The sequence below is a fragment of the Drosophila suzukii genome, chromosome 3, assembly GCF_043229965.1.
Source record: "Drosophila suzukii chromosome 3, CBGP_Dsuzu_IsoJpt1.0, whole genome shotgun sequence".
Taxonomy (NCBI): domain Eukaryota; kingdom Metazoa; phylum Arthropoda; class Insecta; order Diptera; family Drosophilidae; genus Drosophila; species Drosophila suzukii.
The window spans coordinates 25671506-25679850 of record NC_092082.1 but is presented as its reverse complement, the minus strand read 5'-3'; positions in this window follow the sequence as shown (position 1 = coordinate 25679850).

Here is an 8345-nt window from a genome sequence, read left to right as displayed (position 1 = left end):
CACGTCCTATGGCTGTCGGCTCCCTCCTATCGACACAGAGGTTTTCTCTGGCGACTATCTTCGCTGGCCGACTTTCCGGGACCTTTTCACGGCAATATACATAGACAATCCGAGTCTAACGCCCGTTGAAAAATTATTCCATTTAAATTCAAAAACAAGTGGCGAAGCTCATTCCATAGTTTCAAGATCCCCACTCACCAATGACGGCTTTCGCTCAGCCTGGAATAACCTAACTGAGCGTTTCGAAAACAAGCGATTGCAGGTGAACAGTCACCTGAAAACACTTTTCAATGTGCAATCCATAGCACAGGAGTCGGGAGCAGCCTTAAAGGAACTTCAACGCACTTTTCAAGGTTGCTTAACTTCCTTAAAAATTTCCGGTGTTAATATTGAGAATTGGGACCCTATCCTGGTTTATATGTGCTCGACAAAACTACCAAAGCTCACTCTCTCATTATGGGAGCAATCCATCCAAAATAAAGCCGAAATTCCTACGTGGCTTGAGCTTGATTCATATTTGACGGAGCGCCATCTAACTCTTGAGGCCGTCGATAGCTTCCGATCTGCCAATTTCCAACACGTCCAGTCCAAAGACACAAATCGAGAGGCAGAATTTCCAAAAATAAATTCCTTCAACACAAGGTTAGTTCCGATAACCAAAGGCTGCGATCTGTGTTCGAAGAAGAACCACCCCGTGCGTATATGTCCACGCTTCCTACAGATGACGGTAGAAGATCGCTTAGCCTATATCCAAAGGAAGCAGTTGTGCTCCAATTGCTTTGCAAGTAGCCATCAATTCCGGGATTGCACAAGCGCTCACAACTGTCTCACTTGCCAAGATCGGCATCACACATTGCTGCATCGAAACAGCGGTCCTACTACTCCGACGATTCCATCCGACCCTCCAAGGCCAGTATCCGCCTCAGTTCCACACATCATTTCGTCCTATTCAACGCAAGTTTCCGTACAAAAAGTTCCTCCTAAGAATACTCCATCCGAATATTGGATTCCATACCCCGCCTTGGATGGCAGACGTACTCGAGGTATTAAATCCTACCAATGCCGAGTCTGCCAAAAGATCCATCCTCTACGGAAGTGCCACCACTTTCTACGGCTAAGCCCCCAGAATCGGCTTCAGGAAGTACATATCCAGAAGTACTGCTCCAATTGCTTGGCTCACAATCATTCCAAGGACTCCTGCCGCAGTGGTCATCACTGCCACAAGTGTGGAAAGGCCCACCACACTCTCCTACATACGGACGACCGATCTATACTTCCAAAATATTCCTGAGCCTACTATCCTGAGGTTCTTGCTACGGGTGTCCTCGCAAGGGGGGGGAGAATGTTCACGCCAAAAGGGCGTTTAATTTCAGGAGGCAGTGTCGAGCGGCAGTTTTATCCAGATTTCTATATCTCGCGCGCTCGCACTGCCGTCCGCTCTCCCTCTCCATCTCTCCCCTAAGTCTCCGCTCTGCTCTGGAGCGCTTAAGTTAAGTTAGGCTTAAGCAGTTCATGTTTCAAAGTGTACTAATAAACACCTACGCACGTCGCGTAAAAACCCAAAAGTACCCGCGTATTTTTATGCGTACCACTCGATCTTGGGGCTTCAATTATTTCAACGATCAAGCCGCAGCGCCCCAACAGTGTTCAATGCTCTCAATATAAGAACAAAATGGTGAGAAAAGAAATGTTTAGTTGAGTTTTTATAACTTTTTATAAGTTAATTTGAAAATATTTGTAGCTTAAAAAATCTCGTTCTATTTTTAAGAACATTTTTAGCTCAGATGAGAACGTCAGAATTCTCCCTTTAAGCCTAGAAAACGTATGGAAAACCTACTAAAAAATTGACAAGCTGATAAGATAACGGCCTTAAGAACTTATTTTTAAATCACTTAATATTTGTAACAATTTTTCTAGAATAGGATACAGTCGGTTAGCTCGAAAACTGGCTTTCCATTTCAAGCGCACTTTTTTAGTATAAGTTCCACGGTGCGTGGCCTTTGATTTTGTGCTGATTTTAGCGCTTTTGTAATTGGAAAAACGCTTCGTATATAGAATGAAATCAATCAAGTGTGGCAGGGAGCACACTATCCTCAGACTGCAGTTGGGAATTGCCACCCCCGCCCCATCCCCACTGCTACTCTGTCTTCCGAATCTGTTGAAATTGAGGGAGGAAAAGGATACTTCATTTTTGGTTTTTTTTTATCTCTAGCCACAGTTGATTTCCTTCACTGAGCAGGCTTTCGATTTGGCCTTTCCTCGATTTTTTCGGCTGTGGCGTCAGTGGCGCTAAATTAATTTGACTGCTTTGTTCTTTATTCCGGCCCACACACACTGGGCAGTCTTTTGTGCGCCCGAATGCTGTTATAAATATTAATGAATCTGTTCCTTAAGCAGGCAGCAGTGTAATTTATTGGCATAGTTTTTGAATTGCGCTCAGGGAGGCCGAGAATTCTGTGATGTGGGGAGATTTGTTGCGTTAATTGCTGCAAAAAGTTGTAATTACCGTTTGAAATATATTTCCCTGCTGTGGTGCGATGCCAATTCAAGTTTTTGCATTTTCCTTGGCCCGAACTTAGTTGAGACAACTACTTGGGTGCGAACCAAAACTTTCCTTGTCTGGCTTAAGCATTTTTAATGATTGTGTGGGCCACAAAACATCCCATAAGGAACAATGAAACTATGCCAGCCCAACAACTGGGCCCAGTTGTAGTTGTGTGTTGGGCGCGGTACATGCAAAGGGAGTCGAAATTGTCTTCAAATTGAAAGCGAAATGTGAGCGTATTTTAATAAAACATATGCGGTGCCCCGCCTGCAGACCCTCCTGCGTCAAGGGACCCCGAGCGGTACTGCCTGTCGCTTGCCAATAACTCTTGCACTATCTTGAGCAGGACGAGGGACTGGGTACTGGGGACTGGAGGACCGGAGGACAGAAAGACCGACCTCATCGCTTGCTGGAAAAGTGCAGACAAAGCCGCAGTCACAGTTCGCTATTGCGGTTGAATTATGGGCGGGCCCGGCCAGAGGGCGCTCGGCCACGCCCACTGCCACACTCCGGTGGGCGCACAAAATGTGCAAGCGACACAAAACATTTCGGAATATGTAGCAGGCTTTTAGGCGGCCCAGCCGGAGGGCCCTAGCAAAGAAAAACAACATTTTGCGGCCAACATTAAGCCCAACAGAAGTGGGCAACAGGATGGGGCAACAACAATGAGCCGAAATGAAATGAACTAAAATAGAGTGGAATAGAATAACTTGGCCCAAATGCGACAAGAAAATTGTATTACAACAATGGAAAGCGATTGTGGTGAAAAGTACAATAAAATGTCGCTAAATTAGACATGAAGACAACCGCAGTTAAAGGGGCGAAGGAGCCGCAAGTGTCGTCTGCGGAAATCATGGTACGGGCAGTTCAAGTTGGGAGACCGGGTTTCAAGGGATAAGTGGGGCTGGCCAACTAATTGAACTGTGGGCGGAAGAATGATAAGTGAATGGGTCTTATATAGCTTTTTGACAAGGCTTTTATTCCGTACTTAATTTTAATATATTTATAAATTGTTATGCCGAAACTGAATAAGTAGTATTTAAGGTTATACAACACTATTTTTCCATCATTTTTCGTAAAACATTTATTTTTATGTAAAAAGCTGCGATTTACATTTGATCAAGGATAAACTGTTTAGGAACCTGTTAAGTTCGCATTTAATGCTGGTTTCAGAATACGAAAACGTTTTTTAAAAGCACAACAAACTTTTGCTGAGTATTTATTTTAAAAACATTTTATTTAAAAAGTTCTCAGACTACAAGTTCCAAAAAAATTAAGTTATAAAGAATCAGAAGCTTTAACTTTTACCCTGAGCCAAGTCCAAAATATTTTTCTTGTTGCAGAATGCTTTTGTGTAAGTATAAACAAATTTTTTAGTGTATATACTAAAACCAATATTTATATTATTAAAATTTAAACAACAATGTATCTTCTCAAAAGTAGAGTAAGCATGGTGGTTATTAAATCTTAGGCCTAGGACGCAATTGTAAAAGCGTTATAAACCATATTGGCTCACAACCAATAAAAAATAATTTTGTTTTGGAAAAATGATCATAGTAGCTAAAACAGGTATATTATATCATTAATTCTGATCAACATTTCACGAGCATATTAACACAACTATTATTGAAAACGATTATTAAATTAAATTGTTATTGGACAAGAACCAATCACCCACATGTTTCTCACGCCCAGTTCTTTCAGCCCATCATTTGAGATTGCCATCTGAATGTTGTGAAATTAAAGGCAAAGTCACGTGCACCGTTCAAAAACAATTTAATGAGACGATTTAGACGGAAAGTAATATGCAATATGCCGGAAGGAGCGGAAGTGCTGTCAGTCGTCTTAATAGGCCGAGGGAACGGAACTCCTCAGCTCCAGGGCGGCCAACCCTCTCGCCATCCTGTAAAGTGTCCAGGGGACTGAAATTATGCGATTATCGTGACATTAAGGCGAGAGAATAAAACCCACGCAAGCCGCTTAAAATGCTATCAAAGCCGTATTGGTCGAGAGCTTCCGTCTGGGTCGACCTCCCAGTCCCTCCTCGAGTCCTCCAGCTATCCCCGAACTGACAACACAATGCTCGATGACGACGGAAAAGTCGCTGAGCCAGACGCGGAGGCGACAGGACACGCTACTACCATCCTGCTCCTGCTCCTGCGGCTCCTGCGACTGAGAATGAGACTCTCACTGCTGTACTTTGTGTGAAATAATTGCTAGGAATTTTCACGCGTATTTCCGCCTCGCCTTCCGCCGATCCAAGGCAGTCCTGGGAGCGACTTCCTCGCCCGGGCACTAAAATTTCACAGCAATTTTCAGCTCACCTGCGCGCAAAGTATTTCCACAGCTCGTTCCGTTCGTCGTTGCGATTTTAACAATTTTATTAAATTGAATTTATATCATTTACACGCTTGTCGACTTCAAGTCTGCCGAGGACCGGTGGCATCCACCTGCTCCTCCCTCGCCGCCGTTTAATTTCGCGCTTTCGTTTTATGTGGCATTTCCGCTGGATGTACTCGCTTTATGCAGAGGGTAGGACGGATTTTTTCATAGGCACGCCGGGCTTTTGGCAATTTTTGCTTTCATGATTATTGATGCGGGTGAAATTTAATTGGTCGCCTTGTCTGTCCGTCCCTCGGCGAGACCCAGGAGCCCGCGTCCGCCTCCTTATTAGATGATATTTTCCAGGCTAACGAGTTGCAGTCGCTTCCCGGCACATTAGACCACTTGAGGCGAGTTGAGCCGTGGGGGGATGCCTCTGATCTCCGGGCTAATGCCAATTGGCCGGGCTAGGAGTTTCTTCCTGCGGAAAGCGGAAACAATTCTTTTGACCGCTCCCCCGGCTCTGTCTTTTTGTCAAAAGTATTCCCGGCTCGGAAACTTTAAAAGAGTTGCCACGCATGTCTGCGCCAAAAATTTGTTTAAATAAAGGAAAACTTTTCTTATTTCGCGCAAAGCTCTCTCGAAAAAAACGAGCGAGCAACAACAAACAAGTAAGCAGCAAAGAAAACTTCGACGCCGATACAATTTCGCAAAATGTCGAAAACTGTGATTGCGTGGCAGGCATCAGGCGAACCCCTCCTGCTCCTCTGGCATTCAGCCCCCTTTCAGCGCCTTTTCTGCCCGGGCGCGCCCCTGCGAGGAACGCCAACTGCCTCGGCGCCCAACTTTGAGTCAAATGTAAATACTTTTCCTGGCAAATATTATCACAATTCCACGCGGCTGCTGCCAGAGACACTAAATAAACTGTTGGCTTGGGTCGCAGCCGAAAAGTAAGCAGCAGGAAATATCCTGCAATTGCAATCAGGGCGGGAAGTGATGGGAGTGAGTGGTTGGATCGGGATCCATAACCTGGCAAAGCAGCGACGGCGGGAGCGGGTAAATCATCATATACTCGATAAGCTGTGCCATCGATGGAGTCCCAAATTGAGCTTGCATTCCGGCCACCATCACCGACGGACTAAACCATATCCATTTCCATGCGCAATTAGCCGGCGTAATGTGACGGACAAATTAGCCGAAATCCCCTCGGCCTGCAACCGATCCCTGCGCACTCACTGGAGGCGCATAAAAATTCATGTCCTCGAATATTGCGCATACGCCGCGTGGCGCCTCCCTGCACAGCGATAAACTTCAAGTGCCCTGCAATGGACGACCACATGGCCATCGTTTGGCTGGGCAATGACTAGAACATGGCTCGCCGCATCCGCATCGATTGCCATCGAGAAGGGGTTACGGGTTCGGAGTTCGCGGCCCGGGTCCTCAGATCCGAGGGCTGTCAGAGGCTTCGCCCTGCCATATTAATCTGGTTAATGATGAAACTGAATCAGCGTTTTAAACGAGCCACTGCACAATGAAGTGCTTGGTCCTCCGGTCGTGGCCGTGTTGCTGTGTCGCATAAATGGCCCGGCCTGCAAATAAATTAGCTGCGGCTTCGACCGGCTCTCGACCACTGGCCATAAAGTTGCCATTCTTGGCGTTTTTTCTGGCGCAGACTGGAATTCAAGGCAACTTTATCTCGCCGCCAGTCGAGTTTTCGGTTGCATATTTTATTGCAGCGTCCAAAAAAGCCACATATGCGCTTCCGATTTAATCAATCATTGCCTTAGTTGGGCAGTCTTGTGGCCCCTTAAAGCAATGCCCGCTTAAAGTCCCCCATGCCCATTGATTCCCCATCGCCACGCAGTGTCCGAAAAATTGCTCAATTATTCAAACGAATTTCACGCATTTAATTGTGTAAATTTAGCCAGGCATGACAGGCCCTACCCCAGGACCCCCAACCCCAGGACCCAGGACCCAGGACCACGGCCCACCCACCGCTCCACGTCCGGCAGTCCGAATGGGCCTGATGTGCGTCGGCTAACGGTACGTAACGTCATAATCACCCCGAAGCGCACGTAATTGGCCAATCAATTGTGTCATTGTTCGCATTTATTACGCGGCCTTTCGGTCCTGACTCTTGGTCTGTCTGGACTGGCCGTCGTGATTTATGCGGGGTGGGTGGCCAGGGGTCCTGGCCAGGGTCCGTCCAAGTGTTAGGCCTAGCAGAAGGAAAATTAAGAAAGGCGGGACTGCAGCGCGGGCAAACGAGATCCTACGACAGCAGTTTCCATGCAGTTCTGTTTCGTCCTGTTGTGGCTTTGTTTTCTGCGTTTTTCCCTGTTTCCAGCTGTAACTTTTTAACAAATGCACAAAACGAATGACAACTTCCGGTTCCGGTGGGGGAAGTAGGGGGTGCTTGGCAGAGTGGGAACGGGAATGGGGCTACGGCCGGCTGTCACTGCGAAAAATTACATGCCTTGCGCAAAAGTTTTGCCTCTTCATTATTCTAACATCAAGTCGACACGAGTTGCGGTTTTTGCAATTTTTCTTCAACTTCCCGCCCCACGTCGCCGCATTCTTCTCCGAGGAATTTGTGCACAGTCAGACAAAGTGTGAAGCGAGGCACAAAACTTCTTCTGGGGCTCCCGCTCCTTGGGCGCACATGCTGCCAACTCGGAGACAGCGCCTCAGACGCCCAGTGAACAGGAACCAGGAGCTGGGAGCTGGGACCTGGCAACTGGGAGCCAGGAGCAGGTCCGGGGAAGCGGGCGGAAATTATACGCTGCATTTTAATCACAATTCAAATCAACGGAATCATCGTCTTCATTCCGAGCAGCAGGCGTCCCTGCTTGGCAATCCATTCAGGGCTGCTCCGACGTGTTTAAGAATGTTCCCAAGTGGAAGTGCGCGGGAAGGGGATTGATGACAGCTATTCGGAGTCCTCCACTTGGTTCTTCGCCAGCCCGGCTAAGGTCGTCGCCATCCATGTGGATCAGGCCAATGTGCATTGTACAACACAGAATTAACTCCCTGAATGACCCTAATTTGCAGTGCGTTTCATGTAGCTCTTCCGAATCATTTGCAATTATCCGTGTTGTTCGAATTCCTTCGCGCGTAAACATTTGCACATAAAATTGAGCGTGCAATTCCCAATTGTTGTGTCGGTAAATGATAAATATTGTTAATAGCTGTAGAATCACTGGCAAAAGCCGGCCGACCATCCGTTATCAACTGCAGTTTAAAGAACTTCACAGTTCAAAGTGCCTCCTAACAGGCGCACCTTTGGCCCGATGGGAAAACTTTTGGCCGACATTTTGTGGGTGATTTATTAATGTGTAAGCCAATGCAATTTGCCGGCCTTTGACAGATGGCGATAAGCGCCGAGCAGCAGCCCCAAAAAACAGCAGAGAAAATGGAAACTGTCAAAATGAGGCAAAATCAATGACAGATGCAATTCGGTAAAGTTCGCCGGTCCCAA